This window comes from Ascaphus truei, chromosome 2 (assembly GCF_040206685.1).
Source record: "Ascaphus truei isolate aAscTru1 chromosome 2, aAscTru1.hap1, whole genome shotgun sequence".
Taxonomy (NCBI): Eukaryota; Metazoa; Chordata; class Amphibia; order Anura; family Ascaphidae; genus Ascaphus; species Ascaphus truei.
The window spans coordinates 195,247,101-195,263,427 of NC_134484.1; the positions used below are offsets into that span (position 1 = coordinate 195,247,101).

General features: G+C 45.4%; 1 long non-coding RNA gene across 1 annotated transcript in view; it reads right to left on the reverse strand.

Moving 5' to 3' along the window:
- Window positions 1–9,488: 9,488 nt before the first annotated feature.
- Window positions 9,489–16,327, reverse strand: part of LOC142487073 (uncharacterized) — a 62,045-nt gene continuing 55,206 nt past the window's right edge. The window contains exon 2 of the long non-coding RNA XR_012799129.1: window positions 9,489–9,681. This is a non-coding gene — a long non-coding RNA (uncharacterized LOC142487073). The remainder of the gene's footprint in view (window positions 9,682–16,327) is intronic.

Sequence of the window (16,327 nt, forward strand, 5' to 3'; positions counted from 1 at the left end):
TTGCTATAACTGAGACCTGGCTCACTCAGTCTGACTCTGCTCTGGAAGCTGCCCTCTCTTATGGTGGCCTTTCCTTCTCCCACACTCCACGCCTTGATGGCAGGGGTGGAGGTGTGGGGCTCCTGCTCTCCTCTCTCTGCCGTTACCGAACTATTCCTATTCCCCCCTCTCTTGCCTTTCCCTCCTTTGAGGTTCACACTGTCCAGATCTTCTCTCCTCTCCCTGTTCATGTGGCGGTCATGTATCGCCCACCTACCTCTACTCATCCCCCTTCTGCCTTTCTCTCTCACTTTGAATCCTGGCTCTCTTTCTTCCTCTCCTCAGACTCCCCTGTTCTTCTCCTTGGGGACTTCAATTGCCACATTGATGACCCCTCTCTCCCTTGGGCTTCCCGCTTTCTTTCTCTAACCTCTTCTTTTGGCCTTCAACAGTGGACTGCAGCCAGCACCCACAAGGATGGCCACTACTTAGACCTGGTTTTCACTAAAAATTTCTCTCTCTCTGATTTCTCCATTTCCCCTTTTCCTCTCTCTGACCATCACCTCATCTCATTCTCTCTATCTCGCTTCTCAACTTCTCCACCTCCATCTACCCCCCGGTTCTGCAGAAACCTGCGCTCTATTCACTTACCTGACTTTGAGTCCACGTTACACTCCTCCCTCTCCTCTCTCAGATCTGCTACAGACCCTGACAAACTGGTCAGGAACTACAACTCTGCCTTGTCCTCCTCTCTTGATCTACATGCCCCGCTTTCTCTTTGCCGCACTCGCCCTTTTAACCCTAGACCCTGGTTAAATTCCCACACGCGCATGCTGCGTTCCTCCACTCGTTCCTCTGAACGCCTCTGGAGGAAATCTCATACTCTCGCAGACTTCCTTCACTACAAATTTATGCTATCCTGTTTCAACTCTGCCCTCTCGCAAGCTAAACAAGCCTACTTTTCTTCACTAATCAACATGCACAAGTCTAACCCACGCCGACTGTTCTCTGTCTTTGATACTCTACTCAAACCACCCTCCGCTGCCTCTCCTTCCTCCATCTCCGCTCAGGACTTTGCTGACTATTTTAAGGAAAAGGTGGAATCCATACGTCAGAACATCCCCTCTGTTTCTTCCTCCCATCCTACACCTCTTCCTAACTCTCCTCCTGCCTTCCTTGACTCTTTTTCCACTGTCTCAGAGGAGGATGTGTCGCTGTTGATCGCCTCTTCTCCCTCTACCACTTGCCCTCTTGACCCCATTCCCTCCCATCTCCTAAAACCTCTTGCTCCTACTATAATCCCTATGCTCACGCACATTTTTAACTCCTCCCTCTGCTCTGGAACCTTTCCATCCTCCTTCAAACATGCAACAGTCATACCATTACTCAAAAACAGCAAGCTTGACCCTACCTGTCTTTCTAACTATCGGCCTGTCTCCCTCCTGCCTTTTGCCTCTAAACTCCTTGAACGTCTTGTATTCGCTCGCTTGCTCCATTTTCTCAACACCTATTCTCTCCTAGACCCTCTACAATCTGGCTTCCGTACTGCTCACTCCACGGAAACAGCCCTCACTAAAATAACTGACGACCTCCATGCTGCCAAAGACAGAGGTCATTACACTCTGCTCATATTACTCGACCTCTCTGCAGCATTTGACACCGTGGACCACCCTCTTCTCCTTCACATTCTCCATACTCTTGGCATTCGGAACAAAGCTCTATCCTGGATCTCATCCTACCTCTCCCATCGTACTTTCAGTGTCTCTTCTGCTAATACCTCCTCCTCCTCTATTGATCTCTCTGTGGGGGTACCCCAGGGCTCTGTCCTGGGACCTCTTCTCTTTTCTCTGTATACACTCTCTCTAGGTGACCTAATAACATCTTTTGGGTTTAATTATCACCTCTATGCTGACGACACACAAATATATTTCTCAACACCCGACCTTACACCTACTGTACAAACCAAAGTTTCTGAATGTCTCTCTGCTATATCATCCTGGATGGCCCTCCGCCGCCTTAAACTCAACATGGCTAAAACAGAGCTCCTCATACTTCCTCCCAAACCTGGCCCTACTACCTCCTTCCACATTACTGTTGGAACTACGATCATTCACCCAGTAGCCCAAGCACGCTGCCTTGGGGTCACACTCGACTCCTCTCTCACATTTGCCCCTCACATTCAAAACATTTCTAAAACCTGTCGCTTTTTCCTCCGCAATATAACAAAGATACGCCCTTTCCTCTGTTGCTCGACTGCTAAAACTCTGACTCAGGCCCTCATTCTCTCCCGTCTTGATTACTGTAACCTCCTGCTGTCCGGCCTTCCTGCCTCTCACCTGTCTCCCCTACAATCTATCCTTAACGCTGCTGCCAGAATCACTCTACTCTTTCCTAGATCTGTCTCAGCATCTCCCCTCATGAAATCCCTCTCCTGGCTTCCGATCAAATCCCGCATCTCACACTCCATTCTTCTCCTCACTTTTAAAGCTTTACACTCTTCTGCCCCTCCTTACATCTCAGCCCTAATTTCTCGTTATGCACCATCCAGACTCTTGCGTTCTTCTCAAGGATGTCTTCTTTCTACCCCCTTTGTATCTAAAGCCCTCTCCCGCCTTAAACCTTTTTCATTGACTGCCCCTCACCTCTGGAATGCCCTTCCCCTCAGTACCCGACTAGCACCCTCTCTATCCACCTTTAAGACCCACCTTAAGACACACTTGCTTAAAGAAGCATATGAATAGGACTGTGGCTATTCTGAACACATGGCACATAAAGCTTGGCCCCCTGCAGATGCACTTACCAGAACTCCCTCCTACTGTCTCTGTACGTTCTCCCTACCTACCAATTAGACTGTAAGCTCCTCGGAGCAGGGACTCCTCTTCCTTAATGTCTAAAGCACTTATTCCCATGATCTGTTATTTATATTATCTGTTATTTATTGGATTACCACATGTATTACTGCTGTGAAGCGCTATGTACATTAATGGCGCTATATAAATAAAGACATACAATACAATACAATACAATAATTTACAATAACACAAAAATAAATGTGCTTACACAGCGCTTATCACTATAGAATGAGAACTATAATATATGTGCAACAAATTATGCAAAAAATGAAATAAGCTTAAAATATAACAGGGCAGCCAAGAATAAACTGGTATGAACAACACCAGATGAAAAACAGAAAACAAATACAAACCAGCGCCCTCAACAATAAATGATAGTGTCCAATGATGTAAGTCCAGTAAGTCCAGCTTCCTCCAAAGGTGCCGTGACCTCTGACCCTACGCGTTTCGCTTCCCCTGAGGAAGTGACGTTATCATGAAACGCGTAGGGTCAGAGGTCACGGCGCCTTTGGAGGAAGCTGGATCTGTGTTGCGTGTTGGACCATCCCCGCAGGAAGTGACGTTATCATGAGAGAAGTTGCATTTCATTCATCTGTGCATCCCTGCATCATCCCTGGGACCTCCCTGGATATCGGAGGGAGTTTGTGGCATTTCCCCACCGACCCGATTCCACACGGAGGACTCGCTCTGCTTCTGTCATCTGACTGTTTGGTCTTCCACGCCCATTGTATCCGGTCCTGTTGTAAGTAAGGTTTTGGATTTTAACCCCTTGATGATCTGCTGCAACTGGCTCCTCTGTGTTTTATAATAAATTAGTTTATATTTTCAGCTTCTGTGTTATATGTTTTATGTTGTTTGTCCTTTCTGTTTTCATGTAGTTTGTGGTATTATGCAGTTTACACTATGATTTTTTCTTTTGTACTTGTTCACATGTCACGGACCAATCGAATGGAGTTTCATCATTGATTTGGACTTATTGGACTTACATCATTGGACACTATCATTTATCATTTATTGTTGTGGGCGCTGGTTTGTATTTGTTTTCTAATAATTTACAATGTCTTCCTAGCTTTACAAAACATTATTTTTTTATTGGCCAATTAGCGATCATGCACAAATGAGCAAGGCATGGAACAGTGGTGCTGAATTTTTGGGTTGCCTTTCCTAGAAACTTTACAGTAGTGGCCATTTAAAACACCCTCAAGAATTATTTCCCATCAACATGTCTCTGGTAATAAAAATAGCCGGAGTTCTGGATAGTGAAGTAAGTGATTAAGTGAGGGCAACTTCTAAAAGACAACTACTTTTGGGCTGCCCAATAAGGACATGGGTGTTTTGACCTTCGACGCAACAGAAAACAGAAAAGTTCTCCATATTTTATATGTTTATTTCTGCTGCATTTAGTTAAACTGCATTCACGTTGAAAGGTAAAAGCAGGGGGGGTAGGGGGGGTTCCCTGTGACGTCACCTGGTATGGCTGTGTGAGGAGAGAGCTCTGCAGACCCTCTCATATAAACATATAATAAGCGCTTTTCCCCCGGCCCGTTTTTTCCCCCCTAAACCTGCCTAAGACTGCCAAACACAAACAGGATTTGAACAGAGAAGTTCAAGAAGTACCCCTATAACTGCACTCTAAACTGTATGTAAATGTTTCAGAAGTAGTAGGGTAAAATATCCCCCATACCAGAAACTAAAAGGCGAAAGCGGCGCAAAAAATAAAAAAGTTTTATTACATAATTCAATAATAGACACTCAAATAGATAAAAATGGGTATGAACTGGACCCCTAAAAGGAGCGAATGGAGTCCTAATGGAGGTGCTTATAGTACTATTAAACCTTTTAATTGCAGGGTGCACCCCATAGGCTCCTGCAAACTTAGGGACACATATAGCCACTGAGTCTGGGTATATAGGAGTGGTATTCCTACTGGTGTATATACTCCTAGAACTGTGTTGCAATAACCAGGGTGTGGACCCTATAGCGTGTGTAGCTGGAGTACTGCAGTCTGTGTGATTGGCTGGGAATGGGTAAGTGACAGAGTATTCCTAGGTTGGTAAATATCAGCACTATGTGCTACGTGTAGGGTAAACTAAGGATTTATATACTGTGGATAATGCAGTCCTATATGCGACAGTATAATCACAGACCCCAAGAGGGTAATGGCTTATCCGTCTCGCAATTCACACCTCTGCCAAGTTAGCTCACAAAGCTAGAAACTCCTTAAACACAGATGGCTGCCGTTACAGCCGCAACAAAGCCCGTGGTTGGCGAAATGCCAAAGCCCACAAGGAGGGAGGTATAATAAGTCCCAGCTTCAGGGAGCTGAAAACCGACTAGCCTATACCAGGAGAATAAAGGAATACAACCCGTTTCAGATGGCTGAGAGTGTCTTTGCAGTCGCTCCTACAGTGACGTCGCCGTCATGACGTCAGCAAACACCCGACACGTGTTTCGCGCGGATGACGCGCTTCATCAGGGGGAGGAGTCTGCCCTTCCGTCTAGGTGACTGGTATATATAGGGGGATCTGTGTTCCTATTGGTCCCTATTATAATTGGTAATATTAGCATTGAAACATAGCGTAAATGACCCTGTCAGACCGGGTTAAGTCAAAAAACGAATCGTTCAGGACTTCTAATATTCGTAACTTTAGTAAAGGTTTGCACATTCAGTGTACTGTGTGTTATCCTTATGCACAGGTGTCCTGATACTGTGGTGCACTCATTGTGGTAAGTGCAGTACCAGATAACTTTATGTGGCTGGTGGGAGACTCAAAAAGGTAGGTAAGAGGACTTGTGTAATGATAAGGCTATCTCATTTATCAAGTGTAAATAGGGTAAGTAAACAGTGGCATATGGGTATAGCCCTCTATAGTACATACTGGCGTATAGATGTATATATCTCACTAACGTGGGAGTGAGGACTACATAAATATACTGAATGCCATTGTAAACGTAGGTTACTCTTGCAAAAGGTAGATAAACGCGTACAGTAGTAGAGGTGTAGGAGTGTGCACCCACTTAGGTGATCCGCCCCTAAGGTCAATACGGATCTAGACTTTCTTTACATGCTGTATACCATGATCCCAAAAAGATGTCTCATTATTCAACTATATGTTAAGTAAAGCAATGGCATAGATGTATATAAATGTAGCTCACTATACTAGCATGTAGGTGTATATACGTATTGACTTTCTATCGTGGGGGTGAGGGCTACATTGATGAACTGGATGCCATAATAGTGGTGTCTCTTGAAAAGGTAAGTAAGCAAGGGGATGTGTAGTGTCCTTGCTTAACATTAACACTAGCGTAGAAATGAGGAATACATGAAACCCTCGTTAAGTCCCGAGGGGGCCTGTGTCTGAAGGAGATAAATCCATCGACATTCATGTTGGAGGAGGATTTTATCCCAGTCGCCTCCTCTCGGTCTTGGAGGAACATGTTCAATTGCAGAGAACATCATTGTTTTGGGGTTACCCTGATGATGCTCGGCAACGTGTCTAGCAATGGGGGTATCCGTAAGATTCCTTACGTTACCCAGGTGTTCTAATACCCGTACTTTGAAGGGTCTGTGGGTCTTCCCCACATACCTCTTTCCACAGCTACATGTCATGAGATATATAACACCACTGGTATCACAATTCATAAAGTCATTGATCTGGTAAGATGTTGTGCAGTTGTTATTTGTATATGATTTAATGTTCTGCATGTAGGGACAGGCCTTGCATCTCGTACACTTATAAAAACCTTTTGGTTTCTCTCCTAACCATGTTTTTTTAGGGATCGTTTGAAAATGGCTGCATACGAGCCGATCCTTGACGTTTCTGCTGCGCCTACAGCCCATGCTTGGTCTTCCTGGTAGTATCTTCTTCAGATCAGCGTCTTCCAGAAGGATATGTCAGAACCGATTAAAGATGTTTCTAACTTCCTGCCATTGGCTGCTGTATTTGCCAATAAAGCGTATGGTATTGTCCTCATTTAGCTTTTGTCTTTGTACAAGAAGTTCAGTTCTAACTGTCGTTAGTGCCCTGTAGTGGGCTTTTTTAATGACCTTGTTGGAGTAGCCCCTTTCCCTAAACCTCCTTGTCATGTCTACGGATTGCAATTTGAATTCCTCTAGGGAGGAGCAATTCCGTTTCAACCGCAAAAACTGACCAACGGGAATATTATCAACAATATGCCTGGGGTGATGGCTTGTAGCCATAAGTAATGAGTTGGTAGATGTTGGTTTCCTGAAGATGTTAGTCTCCAGGCTCCCAGTCTCAGTCTTACTAATGGTGATGTCCAAAAAGTCTAATTGTTGCTTACTGGACTGATATGTGAGTTTGAGGTTGAAAGCATTATTATTTAGGTGTGCAATAAATTCCACCAGTAACGCCCTGGTACCATTCCAAAAGAGGAGAATGTCATCGATATATCTGACCCATAATACGACGTGTTGGGTATATCTCTCAAATTCCTCAAGGAAGACAGCGGTCTCTTCCCACCATCCCAGGTACAGGTTGGCATATGTGGGTGCACAGGTCGTACCCATAGCTGTGCCCTGTACCTGGTGGTAAAGGAGGTGGTCAAAGAGGAAAAAATTATGGGTCAGAGTATATCTTAATAGGTTTAGCACCAGGGCGTTATGTGGAATGTCAGAGTGCCCTCGTGCTTGGAGGAAATGCTCAACCGCAGTGATCCCTAGTTCGTGAGGGATGCTCGAGTACAGAGCCTCAACGTCAAGTCCTACTAGAATAGTGTGTTGTTCCAAAATTACATTTTCTATTCTCAGAAGGACATCTTTAGTATCTTTGACGTAGGAGGGTAAACACGTGACGTATTGGCGTAGGAAAGTGTCCAGGTATACACTAACATGGGACGTGATATTATCAATCCCTGAGACAATTGGTCTTCCTGGGGGAGGGATCTTGCCTTTATGGATCTTTGGAAGGCTATAGAAGGTGGCTACTTGCGGCTTTTTAACCAGCATAAAGTCATACTCCTGCTTGGAGATGAGTTTATTCGTTAAAGCTTCTGTAAGTATGTTCATTAGTTCTTGCATGAACTTAGTCGTAGGGTTACTAGTTAGTACCCTATAGCAGTCACGGTCGGATAAAATCCGTTTACATTCACTTTCATAGTCTGTTGTATTGAGTAGTACAACATTCCCCCCTTTGTCAGATGGTTTCAGGACTATTGAGGGATCAGTTTCTAAATCATGGAGGGCCTCTCTTTCAAGGAATGTAAGATTTTGTGTACCCTTCCTTATCTTAATGGACTCCAGCTCTTTGGTAACTAATTGGCAAAACACGTCTACATTGGCACATGTGTCTGGTGGTGGTACAAACATGGATTTGTTTTTGAGTTTGGTGAATGGACCTTCACCTTGGGGTCTATTACTCTCTTCTAGAAGACCTTCCAAGTTTTCCATATTTGTACAGTCCTGTGTGTTCATGTGCTCCATTGGTGTGTTTCTGTTTTGCCATAGTCTGCGTTTCTTAAAAAACTTATGTAAGTTCAACTTACGGCAAAACAGATTCACATCCTTAATGGTATCAAAAATGTCAAGTTGGTTAGTTGGGCAGTATGATAAGCCTTTTGATAATAGACTAATGTGATTGGCGTTGAGAGCTTTAGATGAGAGGTTGATTATCTGTATCTCCGATTCTTTCTGGGTCTCCCCCTTGTCTGGTTCTGTTCCTGATAGGCCCATCTTTCCCTGTCCCTGAGATAGTCTGCCCTTCCCCCTCCTTGTTTTGCTCTTGGGGTAGGGCCTGATTGGCTTGTCTCCCCTAAAAAAGGAGTTGTTCTTTGGGGTAGGGGAAAAGGGAGACCTGTAATTACACTAGGGGTATCGGGGTTGGTATTATCCCGGGGGAGCTCTGTCTCACTTTCAGATGCTTCACAGTCAGTTGAAGTTTCCTGTGTGTAAATATAATTACGTCTCGTATTTCGCCTTGTTTTGAAAGTGAAGATTTTGCCAGTATCAAAATCTATTTTATCCCTGTTGTATTTCCTTTGTTTCCTATCTTTTATGTCTTTAGTCAGTTTGTCAATTGTGTTCTTTAGTTTAGTCTCTAACTGTACAAATTCAGGGTCACCCCGCCACGTTGGAAGTTCCTCTAATTGGGCCTTGATCTCAGTTTTTATGTTTTCGAATTTATTAGCTTCGAATTCCATAAGCAAAGTCATTAATTTTGCTGAACATTCCAGCAAAATTCTATCCCAATTCGCTAGAAAATTTACATCTGTTATCTGGTGGGATGGTGATAGTCTAGCCCTAAGTCCTCTAGGAACCAGATTGCTCTTAAGATAATTGTCTAGACTAGTCACCTCCCACCAGATTTTGGCCTGTTGTATGTGTGTTCGTTCTAAATCAGAAAAATATGTTTTAATATTAGATGTGGTTTGATCTGTATTGGGAACTGGGTTGGAAGAAAAGACATTGAGAGCCTCAGTGGTCCAAATCTCAAAATCCTGTGCATTATCAAGGAAGCCCGTCATGGTAAATTGGGCAACCTAAAACAAACTGTTGTGTAAATATAAGTGGTACTCAGGAAAGTGGGAGCCAATTCCAAATGGAATGAGACAATAGCTATCTCATACTCGTATACAAAAGGGGTATTGAAGAACTGCTCACCTAATTAACTTCTTGTACAAAGACAAAGGCTAAATGAGGACAATACCATACGCTTTATTGGCAAATACAGCAGCCAATGGCAGGAAGTTAGAAACATCTTTAATCGGTTCTGGCATATCCTTCTGGAAGACGCAGATCTGAAGAAGATACTACCAGGAAGACCAAGCATGGGCTGTAGGCGCAGCAGAAACGTCAAGGATCGGCTCGTACGCAGCCATTTTCAAACGATCCCTAAAAAAACATGGTTAGGAGAGAAACCAAAAGGTTTTTATAAGTGTACGAGATGCAAGGCCTGTCCCTACATGCAGAACATTAAATCATATACAAATAACAACTGCACAACATCTTACCAGATCAATGACTTTATGAATTGTGATACCAGTGGTGTTATATATCTCATGACATGTAGCTGTGGAAAGAGGTATGTGGGGAAGACCCACAGACCCTTCAAAGTACGGGTATTAGAACACCTGGGTAACGTAAGGAATCTTACGGATACCCCCATTGCTAGACACGTTGCCGAGCATCATCAGGGTAACCCCAAAACAATGATGTTCTCTGCAATTGAACATGTTCCTCCAAGACCGAGAGGAGGCGACTGGGATAAAATCCTCCTCCAACATGAATGTCGATGGATTTATCTCCTTCAGACACAGGCCCCCTCGGGACTTAACGAGGGTTTCATGTATTCCTCATTTCTACGCTAGTGTTAATGTTAAGCAAGGACACTACACATCCCCTTGCTTACTTACCTTTTCAAGAGACACCACTATTATGGCATCCAGTTCATCAATGTAGCCCTCACCCCCACGATAGAAAGTCAATACGTATATACACCTACATGCTAGTATAGTGAGCTACATTTATATACATCTATGCCATTGCTTTACTTAACATATAGTTGAATAATGAGACATCTTTTTGGGATCATGGTATACAGCATGTAAAGAAAGTCTAGATCCGTATTGACCTTAGGGGCGGATCACCTAAGTGGGTGCACACTCCTACACCTCTACTACTGTACGCGTTTATCTACCTTTTGCAAGAGTAACCTACGTTTACAATGGCATTCAGTATATTTATGTAGTCCTCACTCCCACGTTAGTGAGATATATACATCTATACGCCAGTATGTACTATAGAGGGCTATACCCATATGCCACTGTTTACTTACCCTATTTACACTTGATAAATGAGATAGCCTTATCATTACACAAGTCCTCTTACCTACCTTTTTGAGTCTCCCACCAGCCACATAAAGTTATCTGGTACTGCACTTACCACAATGAGTGCACCACAGTATCAGGACACCTGTGCATAAGGATAACACACAGTACACTGAATGTGCAAACCTTTACTAAAGTTACGAATATTAGAAGTCCTGAACGATTCGTTTTTTGACTTAACCCGGTCTGACAGGGTCATTTACGCTATGTTTCAATGCTAATATTACCAATTATAATAGGGACCAATAGGAACACAGATCCCCCTATATATACCAGTCACCTAGACGGAAGGGCAGACTCCTCCCCCTGATGAAGCGCGTCATCCGCGCGAAACACGTGTCGGGTGTTTGCTGACGTCATGACGGCGACGTCACTGTAGGAGCGACTGCAAAGACACTCTCAGCCATCTGAAACGGGTTGTATTCCTTTATTCTCCTGGTATAGGCTAGCCGGTTTTCAGCTCCCTGAAGCTGGGACTTATTATACCTCCCTCCTTGTGGGCTTTGGCAATTCGCCAACCACGGGCTTTGTTGCGGCTGTAACGGCAGCCATCTGTGTTTAAGGAGTTTCTAGCTTTGTGAGCTAACTTGGCAGAGGTGTGAATTGCGAGACGGATAAGCCATTACCCTCTTGGGGTCTGTGATTATACTGTCGCATATAGGACTGCATTATCCACAGTATATATATCCTTGGTTTACCCTACACGTAGCACATAGTGCTGATATTTACCAACCTAGGAATACTCTGTCACTTACCCATTCCCAGCCAATCACACAGACTGCAGTACTCCAGCTACACACGCTATAGGGTCCACACCCTGGTTATTGCAACACAGTTCTAGGAGTATATACACCAGTAGGAATACCACTCCTATATACCCAGACTCAGTGGCTATATGTGTCCCTAAGTTTGCAGGAGCCTATGGGGTGCACCCTGCAATTAAAAGGTTTAATAGTACTATAAGCACCTCCATTAGGACTCCATTCGCTCCTTTTAGGGGTCCAGTTCATACCCATTTTTATCTATTTGAGTGTCTATTATTGAATTATGTAATAAAACTTTTTTATTTTTTGCGCCGCTTTCGCCTTTTAGTTTCTGGTATGGGGGATATTTTACCCTACTACTTCTGAAACATTTACATACAGTTTAGAGTGCAGTTATAGGGGTACTTCTTGAACTTCTCTGTTCAAATCCTGTTCGCATTATAACCCACCCCTTGCACCTACTTTTTAAGGACCATTGGTTAATTAGGTGAGCAGTTCTTCAATACCCCTTTTGTGTAAGACTGCCAAACAATCAGCAATGTCCAACAGAACAAAAAGGCAACAACAAACCCAAGGGGTTACGAAGTACTTCACTCCGTCCCAGCGAAGCATGGAGACGGCTGGAGAAAATAAAGATGGCATCAGCCCACGCGGCCCGCATCTCCAGGAAGCAAAAGTGGCCAATCAAAGAACAGCCCGGAGCCAGAAAGAGGAATCACCCGAGAATATATGGAGGAGCTCTTCGCCTCCATGCACGACAAGCTACATGCCTCCCTGCATGCAGACCTTAGGAGTTCAGTGACAGAGTTGAAGCACGAGATTACAGGCCTGACGGAGAGAACCTCCAAACTTGAGACTAAGCTGGGAGAGGCCCTACACCATCAACTGGAGGCAGAAGAAGAAATCATCCGGCTGGGTGAAGAAGTCTCCTACCTGAAAGATGGGCTGGAGGATCAGGAAAACAGGGACCGACGACAGAATTTGAGAATCCGAAACATCCCTGAATCGGTCCTCCCTGAACTCCTCCGCCCATACCTCAAGAAGCTGTTCAACTCAATCTGCGGGGACCTGGACGAAAGGGACGCAGAAATCGACCGGGCTCACCGCGCCCTAAGCCCTAAATCTGATGACCCCCGCCGCAGGAGGGATGTAATCATCCACCTCCACAGTTATTCCACAAAGGAGAAACTAATAGGAGCCTGCCGCGAGAAGGACAGCATAAAATTCAAGAATGAGTCCTTACAAATATTCAAAGATTTGTCTAAAGTCACAATTGCCCATCGCCGGGAGCTCTGGACCCTGACTACTCTCCTCCGTGAAGAGGGAGTCAGGTATCGCTGGGGATTTCCGTTTAAGCTGATTGCCAGCAGGCACGGTAAATTCCTTACCCTAAGATGACCCACCAAAATGTACCAATTCGCTCGGCTTGTCCCCCCCCACCCTCCTGGAATGACGACAGTGCAGACCCCAGGAGCCGTGCTTCAGAGGAAGCTTCTAACCAAGCCACAAGTGACCAGCACACTCAGAGATTAAGTAACCCCCAAAGTGCCCATTGCAGTTCGGCCCTGTTGGCAACAGTTCTCACATGAAGAGCCAGGATGAGCCGAGCAGGAGATCAGCTGAGACGCCAAGAGTGGGACATCGACCTTCCCGACCCACCCTGGAGAAGCTTCAGCAACTACGTGGACCCTAAAACCATCCCATGTGGTCATCCGCGAAGGAGAAAAAGATGAATAGCTGCCGACGCTAAGGATCCACGCAATACATGGCCCCTTCAGCTCATTTGGCCCGACAGAGAGAGATGCCCGGGCTGGAGCTGAGGTCTATGTCTTCTTCCCCAACTCCTAGCACTCTGCCAGCAACCACTGGGATTTCACATCCTGCATGGCCCAGGCTCTAGTCTACTGCCTTACAACACTGATCCCGGCGTGCTTGCTGGCTCTTAGTTTAACTGTTGAATTAAACCTGCTGTTTCACCCTATTTGCAATTATTGACGCATGCCCCCCCCCCCCCCGCAGTGGCCCTCTTTCCTGCCCCACCTCGAGTCCCCCTCGCAGCCCCTTCATCCACCCCTGCCCTCTCTGCCTTCTCTGCTCGTATCCCTCCGGTCCCCCCCCCCAAGTTCAACTAAGACAGGGGCCGCGCAACAGGAACTATCAATGCTGTCAAATGCAACTTAACTATATGCAAGTATATAAGTTTTTCAGAAGTAGGTTAGAAATCACCTCCTGCTACATGCCTCCCCTCCCCCCCACCCCCCTCTCCTCCCCCCTCTCTCCTCCCCTCCCCCACCCTCCCCCCCATCCACCCCTATCCTCCCCTCCCCCATGCCATTCACCCCTCTCCTCCCCTCCCCCCCCATTCCCCCACCTTCCTCCTACCCCCCCTTCTTCCTACCACCTCCCCATCCCTACAACCCAGCCCCCCCCACCACTAACTACTAACTATGCTGCCAAAATATTGAAGTGTAACCTGCTATACTGTTGTTGTGGTCTCCCCACCTTCCCCTCCCCCTCCTCCCTTCCCCCCTATTACTCCCCCCCTCCCTCTCACTCCCCCTCCTCCCCCCTCCTTCCTCCCCCCTATTACTCCCCCCCCCTCCATCTCACTCCCCCTCCTCCCCCTCCCTCTCACTCCCCCCCTCTCCCCCTCCCCCTCCTTCCTCCTACCCCCTCATCCCACCCCCTCCCTCCCTTCTTCCTACTGCCTCCCCATCCCTCCCCCCTCCAACCCGGTCCCCCCCACCACTAACTACTAACTATGCCTCCGAAATATTGAAGTGTAACCCGCTATACTGTTGTTGTGGTCTCCCCCCCTCCCCCTCCTCTCCCCCTCCTCCCTCCCCCTTTCCTTATTTGCCGACGACATTATTCTAACCCTAACACAACCTCAGACCTCTCTTCCCAATCTGCATAAAGAACTGTTAGAATTTGGCAAAATATCAGGATACAAAATTAATAATGATACATCCGAAGCCCTGAGTATAAATTTACCAGAGCCAAAGTAAAACAACTTAAATAAAATTTCAATTATAGGTGGAGTTCCTCATACATTAAATATCTGGAAGTGAATGTATCCGGAAACTATCACTCATTGTACAGACACAATTACCCGACTCTCTTCGGGAAAATTAAAAAAGATCTGGACAAATGGGAAGACTACCAGATCTCATGGATCGGGAGTGAATAGAGGACAAAGCACACAAGCAAAAACGGAGCAGGAAGGACCCAGAATCAAAAATAAATTAAAAGGGCATTTTAATGTGACAAAGACCCATCCAACGCGTTTCGAACGTCACAGCGTTCTTTTTCATGAATATACTCCCCAGATTGTTATATTTTTTCCAGACACTCCCGATCCGTGTGCCAGGTCCTGAATTGAAAAACATTCAAAATAGACTGTTCAAATTTATTTGGCAGGGCAGGAGGCCCAGGGTCGCTAGGTCAGTACTTATGTCATCAAGATCAAGAGGGGGCTTAGGAGTGCCAGATACTGATGCAGCGGCCGTTATTCGAACACTTCACGCTGCAATTAGTGCGGGAAACAGTGATCACAACGGGGACAAAGCTTGCTGTGTTTAATGAAATGACCGCGACGCATTAGCTTCCCAAAGCAGGGACCCCTGCTGTGTGAATGCTACCGGCGTCTGCCTTTGTGTAATAGACGCGCAGAAAGAGAGTCTGAATCAGTCCCTCTAACTGCGCGCCTCTCACAGGCGATCGCGGGGGTTTTCTTAAAATTCTAAAATAACAGTTTTGTAGCATGGGGTCTCCTTAGCTGAACAAAGTTGATTTAAGGTCCGGGGAACCCCTACGTCCCGAGTTACAGGCCCCGTTATGGGGTGCCGGTACACCCACCATGTTAAAATCCTGTGGGATCGAATCAAAACAATGCAGAGGGATACCGGCACCTCATAACAGGGATTAGTTACCCATACACCACATGGAAAGCCGGATCAGATGTCATCAAAGGTATTGGAAGCTGTTCCGTGATATCCTGGTTCCGGATGGGTAGGTAAAGAGTCTTTAGAGTCCCCACTCGCATATGAACAGAGTCCAGCACACCCGCAGCTCACGTGAGAACGGCCGTTTCAAGCGGAACTCCGCGATGGCTGGATTCCTCTTGCTGTCCTCCGTTCCGGCACTTCCGGGTTGGTGACGTCACTGGAGGGTTGCACCGAAAATCGCGTCGCAATCCTCCTCTGGTGGCCGAATCAGCCCACAGTATTAGGGCAAAATATTAAGGCAGAACACTATTACACTATCCAACGCGTTTCGAAACCGTAAAGGTTTCTTCATCAGGGAATACTGAATGGTCAGAATGCAGGCATTGAAATACCCCACGCCGGCGCCCCATTGGCCCGTCAAACAGACGCTCCAGCCAATAGGATGGCGGCGGGGAGGAGTCAATCACCCGGTACACATCAATATGCAGTTGATATTAGCAACCTCACAACACATCAAGCTTTATTAGCATCAACAACATTACAATAACACAAAATAAGAAAGAAAGAAAGAAAGAAAGAAAGAAAGAAAGAAAGAAAGACGACTCTAAAATAAAGAAAGAGGTATTAGTACATTCTCATTAAAATAATTCAAAGCAATATATAATATATAATGTGTAATAAAATACAATAGAATAACACACCCAGAATCAACTAGACCTAAAGAGAGTTGTCAATAACAAATCTCCAAGAAGAAGCACGAAACCATTAAAAATGGACATTGGAATATCAGATGACATAAACTGTTTAAAACCATTAAAAAAAATACTGTATATAAATTAGTTAATATTGTATCAATTAAAGGAAATGAAGAGAAATCAAATCGAACCACATTAAGTCATAGAGGACAATCAATAGAGGGACCAAATATCGATGTCCTCAT